This window comes from Pantherophis guttatus, chromosome 10, assembly GCF_059756535.1.
Source record: "Pantherophis guttatus breed Tessera chromosome 10, ASM5975653v1, whole genome shotgun sequence".
Lineage (NCBI taxonomy): Eukaryota > Metazoa > Chordata > Lepidosauria > Squamata > Colubridae > Pantherophis > Pantherophis guttatus.
Genome location: NC_142072.1, coordinates 21,545,001 through 21,565,002, shown reverse-complemented (window position 1 = coordinate 21,565,002; position 20,002 = coordinate 21,545,001). Strand labels below are relative to the sequence as shown.

The following is a 20,002-nucleotide window of genomic DNA, read 5'->3' as shown; positions in this document are numbered from 1 at the left end:
GGGAATGGAGATTTTACAATATCCTTCCCATGCCACACCCACCAAGCCACGCCCACAGAACCAATAGTAAAAAAAATTTGAAACCCACCACTGGTACTGATCTAGGAATGAGTTTAGTCCAAGGGTTCCTAAATTTTTTGCCATTGCCTCTCCCTTTTGTGATGTCTTAATATGCACACCTATTTTTTACTACCGGTTCTGTGGGTATGGCTTGGAGGGCGTGGCATGGTTTGGTGGGCGTGGCTTGGTGGGCGTGGCAGGGGAAGGATACTGTAAAATCTCCATTCCCACCCCACTCCAGGGGAAGGTTACTGCAAAATCCCCATTTCCTCCCGATCAGCTGGGACTCGGGAGGCAGAGAATAGATGGGGGCGGGGCCAGTCAGAATTTTTACTACCAGTTTTCCGAACTACTCAAAATTTCCGCTACCAGTTTTCCAGAACTGGTCAGAACCTGCTGAAACCCACCTCTGGTGCCAGGATTCTTTGAGGCCGAGGCGGTAACGATAATGCTGCATGCAAGTTCTGTCGTCAGTTTTCCATTTCCCTTAAAAGAGCATTTTAAAAAATGAAAATGAGGTTGCTATCTTGATTAGTGCCAAGCAAAATATTTGCAGTGCACATGATCTCCATATATAAAATTTGCCTTGATGCAGATAAATTAGCTGGTGCAATTCTTATCCTGTAGATTTGTATCTTCTGTTTCCTTTTAAGTGAGGTTTATCTGGCAATCCAAACTAAAAAGTCCTTTTTTTTTAATCTACGGCTGATATTCATGGTGGAGCGCAAGGAAATTATTGGGGGGGCGGGATGTGGCATGTTTGAGAATAGCTTAGACTAGAGATTGCAACTTTTCATCTTCCAAGATCCTAAACCAAGGAGAAGCACAGAATATGTCGATCAAATCAAAGAGTATATTTGTCATCTGTTGAGATGGACAACTACCATATTTTTCGGAGTCTAAGACAGACCTTTTTTCCTCAAAAAAGAGGGTGAAAATCTGGGTGCGTCTTATACTCCGAATGTAGCCCCGCCCAGCTTCTCAAACGGAGGTTTCAGGGGCTGAAAAAAGCATCAGAAAAGAAGTTTCAGAAAAGAAGCCTCCAAACAGAGCTTCAGAAAAGATGTCCCCAAAAGAGCTTCAGAGGCTTTTTTTCTGAAGCTGTTTCGGAGGCTTTCAGAGGCAGAAAACAAAGATTTTTCTGAAACAGAGTTTCAAAAGTTTCAGAGGCAGAAAAAAAAGCAAAAAAAAGCAAAGCACAGAGCTCACAACCAAGGAACCTGTTGCTAAAATTCACCTCTGGGAACAGCTGATTGGGGGTATTCCGGGAGGCCGATCCACCTGCCAATCAGCTTTTTTTCTTATTTTCCTCCCCAAAAACTAAGGTGCATCTTATACTCCAAAAAATACAGTAACTATACAGGTAGTCCTCAATTTGTGACCATAATGGAACCTGCCCATTGCAGTGGTCCATCACAATGATTGTAAAAACGAATCCCAATCCAATTTTACAGCCTATTTTGCAGCAAACCCATATAAATACATATAAACCCATATAAACCCATATAAATACATATAAACCCATATAAATACATATAAATCCATATAAATAAACACATTGTTTGCGATGGGCCAGTTTTGCCGAAAAACACGAAGGGCCGCTTTCCAGCAAAAAATGTCACAAAACATGGTCACATTTTATGATCCATGGTCATAGGATGCTACAAATGGCCATAAATGCCAGCCAGTTTCTGAATACGCAACATGTGGTCACATGACTTAAGCGGCCTGGCCATTAGAAATTTGTAACTGACTTGTAGGTAATCCCTAGAGAAGTCAAATACATTTTTAAAAATTAAAAACAGGGAAACATAGCTGCAAAATCTGTCTTAAAATGGGAGGGCATCGATGCAGTTACACACACACACACAAACACACGCACACACCCCAAAATCAGTGGTGAAATTCAATTTTTTTACTATTGGTTCTGTGGGCGTGGCTTGGTGGGCGTGGCCTGGCATGGTGGGCATGGCTTGGTGGGTGTGGCAGGGGAAGGATACTGCAAAATTTCCATTCCTACTGCAAAATCCCCATTCCCACCCCACTCCAGGGGAAGGATACTACAAAATCCCCATTCCCTCCCCACTCCTGGGGGAAGGATATTGCAAAATCTCCATTCCCACCCTACTCTGGGGCCAGCCGGTATTTGCCAGTTCTCTGAACTACTCAAAATTTCCGCTACCGGTTCTCCAGAACCTGTCAGAACCTGCTGGATTTCACCCCTACCCAAAATGTTCATGCATCACACTTAAACTCAGTTCATGACTTAGCTCATTTTCTGGAATTATTTGATCTGCTAACCCTAGACTAACACAAGACCCAAAACTATATATTTGTGAAAGTGAAAGTTAACCAAGTTAAGGTTAAACAAGCTTAGTGTGTAGCTGGAACGTAGCCCTTAGCTTAGTGACCGACCTGATTAAAGCTTTCTATAATTACACCTATTGAATTAGTGGTTTTTAAAAGCCGCTTATATGCTGTGTTTTCTGTGCCATGTCGGTGAAGAGCTCTAACATAATTTAGCTTAGCTTCATGTCATCCACAACTCCTGGTAGAGCTGAATGTATCAACAGTTTCCTGGGTTTAAAAAAAAAAAAACATTATCTCTATATTCAAAGAATTTGTTTCCTGTCTATTGTCAAATCTGAAAAAGGTAATCAGAAAGTCTGAATTTTTTCCGAAGCGTGATGGTCATTTAACAGATTAACAGAGTTGGGAGGGACCTTATAGGTCATTTAGTCTAACCCCCCACTCAAGCAGGAAACCTTACCCCATTTCTGACAAATGGCAGTCCAATCTCTTCTTGAAAGTCTCAAGTGATGAAGCTCCCACAACTTCGGAAGGCAAGTTTATTATCAAGGGGATATGCAGGGAGCTGGGGAATCAAAAGACAAAGATTGGAGCTGCAGTTACACTGTTGAAATTCTGCCCTATTTATCCATCTTGCCTGTATTTAAAAAGGGAGGACTCTGATTGTGAAGTCACAGCTAATATTTTGACTCTGCTCTGCTGTTACGATTATTATGGTTCATCGCACAGTCAGCCAGATGTTTAGAGTGAATTTGGGATTTTTATCCACTTATTAACCTGAGATAGGTAATTGTTGTTGTTTGTTAAAAAAAAATGCTGCAGGATGTCGCAGGATGTCAGTTGTTCCAAGTAAAGCTGCCTTTTGCAATTGACCAATGGCGATTTTGTCAATGCCAGTGATGTTCAGTTGTTTTCGGATTGCATCCAGGGTGCTTATTATATTGGGACTGTTAAGGATATTCTTGGCTCATAACCGATGTTATGGGTTATTGAGCAGAGTACCCCTTGAGTATGCACATGAAAGCGGCTGAGAGTGAATAACCACAGTTAATATACTGACACACTGAGTTGTGGTTGTCTTTTACTTTTTAGAAAAAAGTAAAGCAAAGTCCAATAACAATCCAAGTCATACACAGATAAGGCGATAGTTAAAATATCAATTCAGGGATATTCCAAGTACAAAGTCTTCTTACCAATTGTCATTACACAATAAAACAGTTCTTCTTGAGTTTCAAACAGGAACAAGTTCAATATTAAAACATTCAATAAATAGTAGAAAGCAACAAGTAGCAATGATCAAACAGCGATCATACAGAGAGAACAGGTAGAGAGTAACAGCAAATAAGCAGATAAAATGGTGTGTTGCTAAGCCATGATTCAGGCTTCCCCGTAAGTACATTGGCTACAGAGCTTAGCCAATCAGGATACAGGATGATGCAATACAGTCTTAAAGCAATATAATACCTTTTGACAAACATATATTGATAGTTTATATATTGCCTGAACAACTAGTTAGACAATAGCCCAATAAATAGGGACTATCTTTGCTTTCTTTTGCCTTATTATTATTAGAGTTCATCACACAGTCAAACCAGATATTTAGATTGGATTTGGCACTTTTATCCACTTATCTCAAGTCCTTCCCAAGGACCTGGGATAGGCAGTAGTTGTTTGATGGTGTTAAAAATGCAAGTAGTTCTCGACAACAATTCAGTTAGTCACCATTCAAAGTTACAATGGCACTGAAAAAAGCGACTTATGACCATTTTTCACACTTAAGACCATTGCAGCATCCACACATGGATGCTTGGCAACTGACTCATATTTATGACAGTTGCAGAGGCTTTAAGGTCACGCGGTCACCTTTTGTGACCTTCTTATCAGCCAAGTCAATGGGGAAACCAGATTCACTTAACAACCAGGTTACTAATTTAATAGCTGCAGTGATTCACTTAACAACAGGGGCAAGGAAGGACATAAAACGGGGCAAAATCCACTTAACAAAACTTTCATTTAGCAACAGAAATTTTGGGCTCAATTGTGGTTGTATGTCAAGGGCTGCCTGTATTGTCACAGGATGTAAGCTTTTCCAAGTAAAGCTGCCTTTTGCAATTGACCGATGGTGATTTTTATCAATACCAAAAGTTTTGAAGTGGTGCTCCAGTTGTTCTGGGATTGCACCCAAGGCGCCTATTACTCTTGCTACTATCTTTTTTTGGCCACAGTCATTCTATTTGCAAGTCTGCGTATTTTGTTATCTTTTTCACTATTTTCTCTTCTTATTCTACTGTCTCCAAGCATTGCAATGTCCACTATCCAGACTTTTATATCTTTATTATCGACCATTGTTAAGTCTGGGAGTGTTGTGTGGCAGGTGCTTGTCTGTTTCAATTCCAAAGTACCAAGAGCACTTTAGCTTCTTCATTTTATATTACTTTGTCTGCTTCGCAATCCCACCAATTCTTACTTGCAGGCAAACGGCTTTCTATTATTATTATATCGTAAAGTAAGCGTCTGCCACAATTTGTAAAGAGAAAACTGCTCTGGGGCAATCAAGGGTATTGTAAGAAGCAAGCCAGCATCCTTTAAGGAAGGCAGATCTTGGTCCCATTCAGGTTTGCTGTAGATTAAGGAAGACTGGCTCAAATCTAACCTGATTGTCAATGAAACCGTCCTGTCTTGTGCATCAGATGGATGTTTGGTCTCTGCCGCCGTCCTGCACTTCTTTAGCGCTTGTGCTTCGGTGTTATGCCTTGCACTTAATTGCAATGGATGCCTCTCCCTTGAAGAAAGGAGAAAGCCAAGAGATGCTTCAGAAAAGAGCATTTCATGGTTGCTAGGCAACCATTCATGTGCATTTGCAGCTCCCCAGTGAATAACATCTTCATCCCAGGCTAGAAAATTGCTTCCCTTTTACAGGCGTTTCTCTCAGACCTGGATCCCATGGCAGGCAGTCCTGCCACCTTGATCCTAAACCTGTCCTGACCCTCAGTGGTGAAATGTAAAATTTGTTACTACCGGTTCTGTGGGCGTGGCTTGGTGGTGGTGGGGGGGTAATGTGACTGGGTGGGCGTGGCCAACTTTTTTTTTTTTACTTTTTAAAAGCATTTTAAAGCATTAAAAAATGCTTTTAAAAGGTAAAGGAAAGGCTTTGACAATCCCAGCTGAGCTGCCTGATCATCAGAGTCTCTTTTTTACCTTTTAAAAGCAGGAAGTAACGACACCTGGGCAGGTGGGCGGAGCCTCGCACCACCATCGCTACCGGTTCTCCAAACCACCTGCCACAATTGCTACTGGATCACCTGATCCGGTCTGAACCGGGAGCATTTCACCCCTGCTGACCCTCCATCCAGGCCAAACCTAAACTAGGTGGCGTCACAGAGATGAGTCCACTTTCTGGATCAGTCTGCAATAGAGGAAGACAAGTATTGCATCCAAAGTGAGTCTGCTTCTTCCTAATTTGCCCTTATCCTTTTGCCGATTAAGTAGGTCCATAAATCACTTCCCTTTTCCAAGGTCCTTTTTATAAAAAAAAAATGATGATTAGAAGCAAACATTTCTTAGACAAGCCAGAGTGATAGGAAGGTCCTTTCAGAGTCAGGTCTTCAGGCAGAGGATGACATCCAGGTTTTTTTGTCCACCTAATGTTCTGTAGGGATGAAGCCACTGAGTGTCCTTCAAAAGAAAAGCCCCATCTTCATTTTGAGCAATTGATTTAGTGGTGGGACATGTGAGAAGAATGTGGATGATGGACATCCTGTTACAGGGGTGAAATCCAGCAGGTTCTGGAGAACCGGTAGCAGAAACTTTGAGTCATTTGGAGAACCTGTAGCAGAAATTTTGAGCAGTTCGGAGAACCAGCAAATACCACCTCTGGCTGGCCCCAGGAGTGGGGAGGGAATGGGGATTTTGCACTATCCTTCCCCTGGAGTTGGATGGGAATCAGTGGTGGGTTCCTACCAGTTGGCACCGGTTCAGGTGAACTGGTAGTGGTGGTGGCGGGAGGCTCTGCCCACCCGCCCAGAAGATTCTGCACATGCACAGAAGTGTCATGCATGGGTGCGTGCCACTGCCTGCGCGCGCACAAGCAAACCAGTAGCAAACTAAATTGAAACCCACTACTGGTGGGAATGGAAATTTTGCAATATCCTTCCCCTGCCACGCCCACCAAGCCATGCCCACAGAACCGATAGTAAAAAAAAATTGGATTTCACCACTGTCCTGTTAGCTCTGCCAGGGCTCCTCCATTTGTTTCAAAGTTAAGGAAGTGGAAAGATCAGGAATTCATGTTGTGTTTTTCTCTTCCCCTTCTCATTCCATCTGGTGAAAGATTATCTGTTTTAGAAATTAGTATCCAAGGAGAAAAGAATTTGGGGTCCTGCCTTTTCATACTATGATCCTTGTGTCAGGGTTCCAAGTAACACCCCCAACGAAATCAAATTCCGAGACTCGAAGTTCCTCAGAGTTCCATTTTATTAGAGATGACATATTGGCACATCTGGGAAAACCCGAATCTGAAAGCTTCCAGGTTTTCCCCACCCAAAGAAAAGTTCAAGTCCCTGCCCAGCACCCACATGTCCATCACATGGTCCAATCAATGCACCATCCCTACTGGAGATGCCTCCCAGTCACATCCCTCCAGGTGCAGGGCAAGATGTCCTTGACTCTTAGAGAAAGGAATGTTATTATGGCTATATATGCATCTCCCCGGCTCCATACAAATCCCCCCTCCCAGTTTTCCACAGCACTAAATGTGGCACGCCTGAAGAACCAATGTAAAGATGGCTTCCAGGCCTGATACCTTGATCCATTCTTCTGTTCCTTCCTGACCGCCTATTCTTCCATTGAATCCTTGGAGAACATCCCATGCGAGACTTTCACACCTGAACAAAGGTGGAAAAAACAAAGATGAGTGAGAAATTGCAAAATAAGATGTTATAAAGGATACTCATCATGAGGGCTAGCAGATCTGGCCTGCAGAAATCCAGATGTCAACAAAGATGGCATCCAGATGTCAACAAAGATGATGTCTAGATGATGTCTAGATGTCAACAACGATGTTCTGTTTCTCTAGGGGTGCTCTGGATTTTTCTGTTCATCCCAATCTTTGGCCCCACTCTACCTCCAACAGAAATTAACATGCAAAGCTTGTCAGCGCATAACAATTTACTCTCCTTCCTCAATTTGCCTTCCTCTCCAGATGCTTAATCCATTCAGATGCTAAGTAACTTCCATCAGTCCTGCTGTTAAAGCAATGGAGCACATCTCATCTCTGCTTTGCTTTGCCTTTCAATGGGTCCCACTCAGCAGCTCTTAAGCCCCAGCTAGGAAGAAGAGATTCTGGGATCCTGTGGAGGAGGGCAGTCGGGAACCCCTCTTCAAAGTTCAGATCCCAGAGACAATCAACTCTAGATGACTCAGGAAGGTATGACGCCTAGCTCTGAAAAAAGAAATGCATTGCAAACTAAAATCACCCAGACCAATGTAAAATCAGCATGTGCCTAATTAATAAATAGAGGTACAAATTGGGAAATAATTTCTCTTCCTTAAATGGTTTGTCTCCCACAGTGGTAAGACTACCAAATCCGATCTGTAGAAAAATCAGATGGCCACTAGGGAGCAGCAAAGACCTATGCTTAGGGGCATCTCTTTGATGCCCCCTAGAGCTGTGATGGCGAACCTATGGCATGGGTGCCACAGGTGGCACACGGAGCCATATCAGTGGGCACGCAACCTCAGATCCAGCGTGCATGTGCACACCAGTCAGCTGATTTTCGGGCCTTCTGGGCCCACCGAAAGTAAGGAAACAGGCTGTTTTCGGCCACCGGAGGGCCTTGGGGGGTGGGGAAGGCCTGTTTTTTGTTCTTCCCAGGCTCCAAAGCCTTTCTAGGAAAATGGCCTTCCCCACCTCCTGGAGGCCCTCTGGAAGCCGGAAATGGCCCATTTGCCGACTTCCAGTCCCACTGGAAATTGGCAAATGGGCCATTTCTGGCCTCAGGGGGGCCTCAGGAGGGAAGGCGGTTTTTGCCCTCCCCAGGCTCCTAGAAAGCCTCTGGAGCCTGGGGAGAGCAAAAAACGGGCCTACCGGGCCCATTGTGCCATCACATGCCAAAAGTGGGGGGAGTGCAGGTAGGTCGTGCGTGTATGTGCGAGGGGGGCAGGGCACATAGAATTATGGGTGTGGGCACGTGCGTGTGCGACCCCTCACACTCCCCACTTTTGGCCAAAAGGTTAGCCATCACTGCCCTAGAGGTTATATCCCAGTGGTCCCAGTGGTCTTCCGGGTGCGCTTCAAGGTGTTGGTTATCACCTTTAAAGCGCTCCATGGCATAGGACCTAGTTATCTTCGAGAACGCCTGCTGCTACCGACGGCCTCCCATCGACCTGTGCGCTCCCACAGAGAGGGCCTCCTCGGGGTGCCATCAGCCAAGCAATGTAGGCTGGTGACCCCCAGAGGGAGGGCCTTCTCTGTGGGGGCTCCCACCCTCTGGAATCAGCTGCCCCCAGAGATAAGGAGAATCCAAGACCTCGGTGCCTCCCGCCGTGCCCTTAAAACCTTCTTTTTCCAGCAAGCCGGGCTGGCCTAACATTTTTTAAAATGTTTTTAATTGTTTGTTATTGTTTTTACTCATGGGGCCAAATTTATATATATATATTTAATTGTATTTTAATGTTTGTAGTTTATGCTTTTACTTGGCTGTTCACCGCCCTGAGTCCTCAGGGAGAAGGGCGGTATACAAATTTAACAACAAACAAACAAACAAACAAACAAACAAACAAACAAATAAATAAATAAATAAATATGGCTTGGCAGTCCAGAGTACTTCTGCTCAGACGAGGTTGCAGCCTCTTTCTCCATAAATAGAGGGCTGTGGACTGCTAAGGCACACGCACATACCCTACCTATCTCTGGCTCAGCCACATTGGTTTCCAAACTCCACCCAGGGCTTTTCTGTTCCTCCTTTGCCTTCTGACTCACATGTTCATTATTACCTTTAAGAGCCTTGTTGGCAGACCAAGTACAAGAGCCGTTGGCTCTCTGCCACGTTAGGATTTTGGCAAGGAGGCACCAAGCCAAATAAAGCCTTGGAGAAGGTTTTGGTTTTTTTGTTTTTAATCAACTTCATGTTTAAGCACCATTGATCATTGGAGGAGTAAAATGCGTTTTGGTACAGACATTTTGGAGCATGGCTGTAGACCTGGGCTTGCATGTTTGAAGGACCTACACAGCTGCACATGGAAAGCTAGCAAATCAGGGAAAGGGAAGGGTTTGCTGACTTGTTTTATTTATTTATTTAAAATAAAATTTATTTAAAATTTTATTTTATTTATTATTTATTTTAATAAGCTTTTAATTTTTGTTGTACATTGTTTTTACCATGGCTGTTCACCGCCCTGAGTCCCTCGGGAGAAGGGCAGTATACAAATATAATAAACTAAACTAAACTAAACTAAACTAAACTTGCTACCTTTCTACATACATGAAATTTTTGGCTCAACTGGGTAGGGAAGGAACACAAAATTCTTCCCAATTAAACCTCAATCTTTGCTACTTTTCCACAAGTGTCTAGTAGGGTGAGGGGACGGCCTTCCCCTCTTCTAAGTTGTTGTCACCGTCTTTAATTTCTTGCTCTTCTTGTCGAGTTATTGTGTTGTTTAAGTTCTTATGGGGTCTGTTCAACGCTGCATTTTTCTACATGGGTTGCCAAGAGCTGTTTCTGATTGCCATGGCATACAGATCCGTTTGATACATAAATAAATGCATTGAAACTTAAAAACAGGCAGAGTCCAGCAAGATTATCTACTGCCTGCATAGGCCTGAGATACTGCATACTTCTCTCAAATGGAGTTGATAAAACCACCCTTAATTATGTACACATATTGGTATGGGCATTTTAATGGTGGATCCGGATGTAACTGTAGTAAACTCTTTTCGTTGGGGTAAGCCTTGATTATTTTTTGCAATCCAAGGATGGAAATGCTAAATTTGTAAAAATCTGTCCAAAGACTCATGGAATAGCTGATGGTAAGAGTTGATTTCCCTTTCATCAGGCACCCTGGGGAGGTATGTGTGTGTGTGTGTGCGCGCGCGCGTGTGTGTATGTGTGTGTGTATCCAGATGTGGGTTCTACTTACCTTTACTACCGGTTTGCAACAGGGCCATGCGCACACATGTGCAGAAACTTCTACACATGCACAGAAGCAGTGGTGAAATCCAATTTTTTTTACTACCGATTCTGTGGGCGTGGCTTGGTGGGCGCGGTGGGGCTTGGTGGGCGTGGCTTGGTGGCAGGGGAAGGATACTGCAAAATCTCCATTCCCACCCCACTCCAGGGGAAGGATACTGCAAAATCCCCATTCCCTCCCCATTCCTGGGGGAAGGATATTGCAAAATCTCCATTCCCACCTCACTCTGGGGCCAGCCAGAGGTGGCATTTGCCGGTTCTCTGAACTGCTCAAAATTTCCACTACCAGTTCTCCAGAACCTGTCAGAACCTGCTGGATTTCACCCCTACGCAGAAGCATCCTGATGACGTTGGGGTCGGTGGGTGGAGCCTCCCGTTGGTTTTACTACCAGTTCTTGCAAACCGGTCCAAAGCGGGGGCAACCCACCACTTTGTGCATCCCATAATGGAGGGGAACATCTTTTCTTCCAGAAGTAACAGAGGAACACAACATGACCATTATCTCCATCGCACCCTTATGTTAATATGGAACATGGTCAACATGGTCAAGATGAAATGTTAGATACCAGCTTGCACAGATTCATCGCCTTCCTGTCCCTTAAAGCCAAATCAATAATAGCTTCACTCCAATGGGCCCTCTGCAGAGTTAGAGCATCCCCATGTTCAAGGGTTATTGTAACAGAATAACAAGAGTTGGAAGGAACCTTAGAGGTCTTCTAGTCCAACCTCCTGGTTGGTAGACAGGAAACCCTATACCCGTGATGGCAAATCTATAGCACGCGTGCCAGAGGTGGCATGCAGAGCCTTCTCTATGGGCACGAGCGCTGCTGCCAGCTTTTCTTCTGGTTTCCGGCCAGCTGGTCTTCACAGGATGCCGGAACGCCAGAAAACAACCTGAAAACAGTCCAAAAAATGGCCAAAAATAGCCAAAAACCTGGCTGTTTTGTGGGATGTTTTCAGGTCATTTTTTGGGCCGTTTTCAGGCCATTTTTCAGGCTGTTTTGGGCATGAAAAACAACCTGAAAACGGCCTGAAAAACAGCCAAAAAACAGGGATGCATGTGCCGGCCAGCTAGTCTTTGGGTTTCCAGTGCTCCAACATGCGCACATGCAGGCACATACACACGCATTCCGGTTTGGGCACTTGGTGCTGAAAAGTTTCGCCATCACTGCCCTGTACCATTTCTGATGGTCATCCAATCTCTTCTTTAAAAAAATCTCCGATGTTGGAGCACCCACAACATCTATTTGGACCAAGATGCCCTATGCACAGTTACTCATGCGCTAGCCACCTCCCGTATTGACTACTGCAATGCTCTCTACTTGGGGCTGCCCTTGAAGACCACTCAGAGGCTTCAGCTGGTGCAGAATGCGGCCGCGCGGGTTGTGATGGGTGGGTCCCGATACTCCCATGTTACACTTCTCCTGCGGGACTTGCATTGGCTGCCGGTTGCCCTCCGGGTGAGATTCAAGGTGCTGGTGATGACCTATAAAGCCCTACATGGCTTAGGACCAGGATATTTGGCGGACCACCTGCAGCCAGCAACCGCTTCCCATCGCCCGGTTTGTGCCCATAGGGAGGGTCTGCTCAGAGTGCCGTCGGCTAGACAATGTCGGCTGGCGACCCCCAGGAATAGAGCCTTCTCTGTGGGCGCGCCCACCCTCTGGAATCAACTCCCCTTGGGGCTCCGGTTGACCCCTGACCTTCGCACCTTCCGCCGCAAACTAAAAACATGGCTGTTTAAATCACCCAGCCTGGATTGATGGGGTTTGATTATTTTAATGTGTTTTAACATACGTTTAATTTGTATTTTAATATGTTTTTATCTGGTTCGATTTTAATTGTTGTGAGCCGCCCTGAGTCCTATGGAGATAGGGCGGCATACAAATCAAATAAAATAAATAAATAAATAAATAAATCTGGAGGTAAGTCGTAGTAGTACACTTGGAACATATGTAAAAGGAGTAGGGTTTTAATTACATGGTTGAGGGATGTTGATTTATAACATCTGGTCAGAGAGACAGCATGGCCAATTTGCCTGGGTCTGGCATTTGCCAGGGAGCAAGGTCAAACCCATTCAACCCATAGAATAACATTTGGGAGAGACCTGAAAATAGGAGAGCTATGAGCAGCTACTCCGAGGAAAGTAGAAGAGGCAAAGTTGATCAACGGTGGGATTTTTAAAAGAGTTCTTTTAAACACACTCCAAAGCTCTTATGGCCTGCTTGCTGATTGCTTTGCATGCGTGCACACACAGACACACAAAATTCAAATCAGGCCCTAGGAAAATTTGCATGCCATAACCTGCATAACCTGTATAATTAGGCAACCGTATCTAAACTCGCATAATTTATTCTCGCTTTTCTTTACTATTTACATAATTGAGAGTCAAGGAGATCGACAGCCAGCTGTGCTGAATGGCACTGCAGTTCCTGCCGCGTCTCCTTCGCTCTTCTTGTTTTCATCATCATTCTTTTCCGAGGATTTTTTTTTCCCCCATCACTGGAAAGACTTAACCACAAATTCTGCACAAATGTCCATACTCTGTGATTCTCTCTGATCTAGTTGCAGCTTTTCAACATTTGGACCAGAGGTGGGTTTCAGCAGGTTCTGACCAGTTCTGGAGAACCGGTAGTGGAAATTTTGAGTAGTTCAGAGAACCGGTAGTAAAAATTCTGACTAGCCCTGCCCCCATCTATTCTCTGCCTCCCAAGTCCCAGCTGATTGGGAGGAAATGGGGATTTTGCAGTATCCTTCCCCTGGAGTGGGGAGGGAATGGAGATTTTACAGTATTCTTTCCCTGCCACATGTGAAGAGTTCTAATTGTCTGTGAAGTTTCCAAAAGATACCCTAATTAATTCATGAGCCAGGAGCCCAAAAGAAATACAGTCATTTATTAGGAGCACTATTTTGGCAATATTCGGATGCAGTTAGAATTAATCCCACATAGATTTACGTTCCCCTATGACCCTGTCTCTCCCCTCCTCCCTGGCCATGTCATAAATCACATTCTCCAATTACCCACTTGGCTGGCTGTGAAATCAAACACCCTCCTACTGATTGCGGTAAGAAAGCATGTATGGAATATAGCTTCAGTTAGGGAAATCAATCAGCTCTATTAGTTCTCCCTCCCTCCTGCTCATGGCAACTTGAAAGCTTTGCAAGTTGACACCACACCCACCAAGCCATGCCCACCAAGCCACGCCCACAGAACCAGTAGGAAAAAAATTTGAAACCCACCACTGATTTGGACCCAACTGTGTGTGTTTGGGGGGGGTACTTATTTTACCTAGAGACCTCCAGAAGTGATTGTAAAAGTGTAATTTTTGAAGCGGCGACTACAAAGTACGATAGTGTCAGAAAGAAAAGTTATGTTTCTCAGTTGTTCTTCTGATCTAGCAACTTAAGGTAAGCGTGGCTTTCCTCCTGGAAAAAATGTGACACATCCCCTGTCTTAAACAGGCAAAAGGACACGCCTGCATTTTTGGCCTTAGGCAACTCAAATTTGCAAGATAATGTATCATAAATAAATCCTAGTGACATCCCAAATGCAACCAGGGACCTGCTCTAGAAATGGCCAGTAGGAGTCAGGCTGACCTTCTCCTCTAGTTGCCTTTTGCCTTTTGTTTTTCTTTTCCTTCCTTCCTTCCTTCCTTCCTTCCTTCCTTCCTTCCTTCCTTCCTTCCTTCCTTCCTATCTTCCTTTCTTTCTTTCTTCCTCCTTCCTTCCCTCCCTTTTCTTTTCTCTTTTTTCTTCCTTCCTTCCTTCCTTCCTTCCTTCCTCCCTCCCTCCCTTTTCTTTTCTCTTTTTTCTTCCTTCCTTCCTTCCTATCTTCTTTTCTTTCTTTCTTTCTTCCTCCCTCCCTCCCTCCCTTTTCTTTTCTCTTTTTTTTCCTTCCTTCCTTCCTTCCTTTCTTCCTCCCTCCCTCCCTTTTCTTTTCTCTTTTTTCTTCCTTCCTTCCTTCCTATCTTCTTTTCTTTCTTTCTTTCTTTCTTTCTTCCTTCCTCCCTCCCTCCCTTTTCTTTTCTCTTTTTTTTCCTTCCTTCCTTCCTTCCTTTCTTCCTCCCTCCCTCCCTTTTCTTTTCTCTTTTTTCTTCCTTTCTTCCTTCTCAGCATTCTCCCCTCCCCTCCTCTGAAAACCAGTTTGTTCTAAGCAGAGGTGGGATTCAACAGGTTCTGACCAGTTCTGGAGAACTGGTAGCAGAAATTTTGAGTAGTTCGGAGAACCGGCAAATACCACCTCTGGCTGGCCCCACTCCTCAGCTATTCTCTGCCTCCCGAGTCCCTGCTGATCGAGAGGAAATGGAGATTTTGCAGTAACCTTCCCCTGGAGTGGGGTGGGAATGGAGATTTTACAGTATCCTTCCCCTGCTACTCCCACCAAGCCATGCCACGCCCACCAAGCCACGCCCACAGAACCGGTAGTAAAAAAAAGTGAATCCCACCACTAGTTCTAAAACAGGTTAAGGCACCAGGCTAGAAACCAGGAGACTGTGAGTTCAAGTCCTGCCTTAGGCACGCAGCCAGCTGGATCACTTTGGGACAGTTCCGATCTCCCAGCCCTAACAATGAGACAATGCAAACCACTTCTAAAAATTTTCCAAGAAAACTGCAGAGATTTCTCCAAGAAGATACCAGGAGTCAACACAGACTCAAAGAGGCTTCTACATGCACACACACACACACACACACACACACACACACACACACACCTCCCCAAGGTATCTGATGAAATCATCATCAGCCCTTTCATGAATCTCTGGACAAATCTTTCCAAATTTCTATCACCATGTGCGCACACACACGTGTTCTGACCTAGGATTCCTGATACAGTAAAAGCACACAATGAGTCCCCAAAACCTTCTTTTTATTTCAACGGCTGTGAATTCTGCTCACTCAGAGCCTGTTCATGTTCAATCTGTTCATTCACAGATGAGTCCCAAATAGTTGTAAAGAGTCCGAGAGAAGTCTGCCACAGTCCTTCGGGATAAGGCTGATAAGCACCCACCTTTATCTCCCTTGACACGCTGCCAAAGACCTAACTGGCAATTAGCTTTGCAAGGCCACACAGAACACAGAGTCAAACGGAGCTGCAGAATTTAAACCAACCAGCACGAACAACAGTTGCTTCCTGCAAAGACCCACGTGCCTTTGCTCCTCCTTTATGTCTTATAGGAGGGGCCAATAATCTTCAACCCCTACTCCTGAATCGACCCTTTTGTTTTAACTGTTCTTGCCTTCTGTTCAGCTCTGTGCATGCGCACACTGGAAACAGGCTCCCCCTGTTCCTCTGCCTCGCTGATGTCTGACTCTGGAGGCTCCGGAGTCTGCACATCGCTCCCAGATGGCCCTGGCCCCATCTCTGCCTCCAACGCAGAGCCCTCGTACGGGCTTTCCCCAGACTCCAGAACTGGCCCATGTTCCTCTCCAGCCTCCTCACTGTCTGATTCTGCTGCCAGCTCTGCAGGCCACCGACAGACGACAACAACATTCACACAAAGAGACACACATGTACAAACACACACCCTTATTCTTGGCAAAGAGAGCTGCATCCAGCCAAGGCAGGAAGATACCAAGCCGCTCAGTAGGAATAAGAGAGAGGAGGAAACATTGAGCCAATTTAATTGAATCCCACACCACTTGAACAATATTTCATTGTCATTGGCTATTGACAGACTGCTCAAAAGATCTTCCTTCTTCTAACAGTTGCAATGCATCTGGCAGGGTATCTTTCTTCCATGCTATCTTGCCAGCCAAGAGTCTAATCAGCAATTCAAAGGTCCCTGAGAATGCAGCACATTCCAGCATCTTTCCTAGAGAAAAGCACTTCCCCGCCCCCCCCCCATGGACAAATTCACTCAGAACTCAAAGGCCCACAGGCATAATTGCCAACAGGAAGGCACGTTCCATTGCCATGTGTGATTATTACTTCTTGGTTTACATATTCTTTGCAGTAAAGAGAGACTGGTTGGAATAGACACAGGTACACAGAAAAGCCTAAGTGCTTTTGCCACAGACTTAAAATAATTTTTTGCAGGATCAAAATGTTTGCAGTAGACACTCTGCTAGAGAGAAGCTCCCTGAGGATGGGCTCCAGCCCAATTCCAAAAGATTGGAAGACTAAATCGCTGGTCCCGGTGACCGACCCAGATTGGATCCTGCAACTTTATCCTGGGACACGTATATTTGCCTTTAATAATATATATTTGCCTTTGTGGGATAAATAACTTTATCCCACAAATTGCTAGATGCCCTGCAATAATTCCATTCTGTCAGTCCTTGGAGGTAGTCTAAACAAGAACAAACTATGAGTACTAACACTATGTTTACTGTAGTCAGTGGTGGGTTTCAAAATTTTTTACTACCGGTTTTGTGGGTGTGGCTTGGTGGGCGTTGCAGGGGAAGGATACTGTAAAGTCTCCATTCCCACCCCACTCCAGGGGAAGGTTACTGCAAAATCCCCATTTCCTCCTGATCAGCTGGGACTCGGGAGGCAGAGAATAGATCGGGGTGGGGCCAGTCAGAATTTTTACTACCAGTTCTCCGAACTACTCAAAATTTCCACTACCGGTTCTCCAGAACTGGTCAGAACCTGCTGAAGCCCACCTCTGATTGTTGTGTTAAAGGCAGAGGCAGGGAGATCCAGATAGTTATTGTTAAAGAAATCTTCAAGAGAACAAAAACAATACAACGCACAGCAAGAATAGTTCTGGTGTTAATTGTACACTAATCCTTAAAATTCTTAGCATCGCAATGTGAAGTATTTGAACCCAAAATTTTCAAAAGTTTGCCAGTTCTGGCAAAAATGGCCCTTTATGCTGCCCACATTTCCAATTTACATTTGAAGTACTTATACATTCTAGTTAATTTCCTGGCTTCGTGTATCAATACTACATCATTTTGCAAAACTTTTCTTTTAATTCATCAAACAATTTCAATTTCAGACCTTTCCTTTAGCTGCCCAGGATTACTTTCTATAAATGCATATACATATAAATCTTGTATAAATATACAAGTACCTAGACCAACATTAGTAATAACGAAGAATTTTTTTAAAAAGCATAATCTAAAAGTGCAATCAAGGTAATTTCATTTTAAGCTGTCCATCATGTAACAAAAAAGAAACAGGCTTTCTGAAATTAAATTGCTGGCTGGGGAATTCTGGAAGTTGAAGTCCACTCATTTTAAAATTGTCAGCATTCAGAAACCATGGTGAAGACTTCAGATTTCTTTTGGCCCTGTTATTTCCATTTCTACATGTCTGGAGACTTTCACTACCATTTACATTATGCAAGGAATGGAATGGAATGGAATGGAATGGAATGGAATGGAATAGAATAGAATAGAATAGAATAGAATAGAATAGAATAGAATAGAATAGAATAGAATGGAATGGAATGGAATGGAATGGAATAGAATAGAATAGAATAGAATAGAATAGAATAGAATAGAATAGAATAGAATAGAATAGAATAGAATAGAATAGAATAGAATAGAATAGAATAGAAAATAGGATAGGATAGGATAGGATAGGATATAGGATAGGATAGGATAGGATAGGATAGGATAGGATAGGATAGGATAGGATAGGATAGGATAGGATAAATGGAATAGGATAGAAAATGGAATAATAGAATAGAATAGAATAGAATAGAATAGAATAGAATAGAATAGAATAGAATAGAATAGAATAGAATAGAATAGAATAGAATAGAATAGAATAGAATAGAATAGAATTCTTTATTGGCCAAGTGTGATTGGGAACACAAGGAATTTAAGTCCAGGGCTTAAACTCTCAGTGTACATACAGTACAAACAGGAAAGGAAAGGAAAGGAAAGGAAAGGAAAGGAAAGGAAAGGAAAGGAAAGGAAAGGAAAGGAAAGGAAAGGAAAGGAAAGGAAAGGAAAGGAAAAAAAGATGAAAACTATGATGGAACTTGTTCCTAAAACTCCCCCTGGTTTGCTTAGGGTCCCTGAGATGACCTGGTGGCATCTATCTTGAACCAATGGGAAGAAAAGCTCCTTGTTCATGTCAGGTTGAGGACAAAATGTTCCCTACAGCTTGGGTGACGTCCGAAAGGATGAAGACTGGCTGCAGTGCATAGCAATGTTATCATTGAGCTGACTCTACCATTAGGCAGAAAGAGAGATTCGTGAAAAGGTCATGGTTTCCTATAGAAGTGTGATTACTCTGTTGGATTAAGATGCTGTGGCTCTTGGGAGAGAGACCTCTGAAATCTAGAGTGGGTCTATTCTAACTTGAACTGATATTCAATCCATTAGTCTTATTCTGGAAAGATGGCAGAGAAGAATTTTGTTCCTAGGATGTCCCAAAGGTACTTTTCTAAAAGGCAACTGGCTTTTCTTGGTTTTTTTCCTTGAAAAGCTTTCACTTCTTCTCCAGGAAGCTTCTTCAATTCAGAACTGAAGAAGCTTCTTGGATGAGAAGTGAGACATTTTCAAGGAAAAAGCCAAGAGCGTCCAACTGCTTTTTAGAAAAGAATATTTGGGACAACTATGGCCTGGATGATTGAGAATCTCCATTGATATTCCTAAAATGTCCAATCACCTATTTGACTATATGCACTTTGAATGTCGGGATAGTGATGATGGTAGCAGTGGACAGGTGTTTTCAAAAGATCAATTGACTGCAGAGGGATTTAGCTTTCAATGGCTTTCATATGCACAGTTAATAGAAATCACTAGGTAAAGGTAAAGGTTCCCCTGCTAGTTGTTCCTGACTCTAGGGTGCGGTGCTCAACTCCGTTTCAAAGCCGAAGAGCCAGCACTGTCCAAAGATGTCTCCGTGGTCATGTGGCCAGCATGGCTCAATGCCAAAGGCGCACGGAACGCTGTTACCTTCCCACCAAAGTTGGTCCCTATTTTTCTACTTGCATTTTTTTACGTGCTTTTGAACTGCTAGGTTGGCAGAAGCTGGGACAAGTAACAGGAGCTCATCCCATTACGCGGCGCTAGGGATTCGAACCGCTGAACTGCCGACCTTTTGACCAACAAGCTCAGCATCTTAGCCACTGAGCCACGTCCCTAGACAGGGTGGAAATCACTAGTAGAAATCACTATGCACAGCCAAAATGCCCTAATACTCTCATCCTGAATACCCATGTGCTAGGTCAACTCCCATCCTGGCCCATATACTTTCTTTGGTGTAAGTCAAGTTTTGCTAATTGTCACCACTTCCTTTTTCAAAGTCATCTATCATTTAAATTGGGAGCATGTAAGGTGGAGTAGGATGGGGAGGAAAGGGACCCCAAAGGCAAGACGCTGGCTCTGGTTGCATGGCCATGGCTGCCAACTTGACTTTTTTTTATCCCTTTCCTCCCCCACACCCTCTCCCCACCCAGCAATCCCTCTCAATGGGGCCAATTGCCAAGGGAGAGAGAGGTTCAAGAGGTAAATCAGATATTTTAAGACAGGGCCAGGTATAA

General features: G+C 43.9%; 1 protein-coding gene and 3 long non-coding RNA genes across 7 annotated transcripts in view; 2 read left to right on the top strand and 2 right to left on the bottom strand.

Annotated features, from left to right (window-relative positions):
• Nucleotides 1–20,002, top strand: part of DLGAP3 (DLG associated protein 3) — a 307,850-nt gene that overhangs the window by 136,353 nt on the left and 151,495 nt on the right. The gene's annotated exons all lie outside the window — the stretch shown is intronic.
• LOC148112420 (uncharacterized) lies at nucleotides 2,892–5,154 on the bottom strand. The gene is made up of 2 exons (XR_015729449.1): nucleotides 5,024–5,154; nucleotides 2,892–2,935 (listed from the first exon to the last, which is right to left on the bottom strand). It is a non-coding gene; the product is annotated as an uncharacterized LOC148112420 (long non-coding RNA).
• Nucleotides 5,511–7,903, top strand: LOC132711772 (uncharacterized). Its single transcript, XR_009622506.2, has 2 exons — nucleotides 5,511–5,809; nucleotides 7,571–7,903. It is a non-coding gene; the product is annotated as an uncharacterized LOC132711772 (long non-coding RNA).
• The window catches only part of LOC117663317 (uncharacterized), a 16,396-nt gene continuing 3,570 nt past the window's right edge, over nucleotides 7,177–20,002 (bottom strand). Inside the window, exon 3 of the long non-coding RNA XR_004590675.2 lies at nucleotides 7,177–7,253. This is a non-coding gene — a long non-coding RNA (uncharacterized LOC117663317). The remainder of the gene's footprint in view (nucleotides 7,254–20,002) is intronic.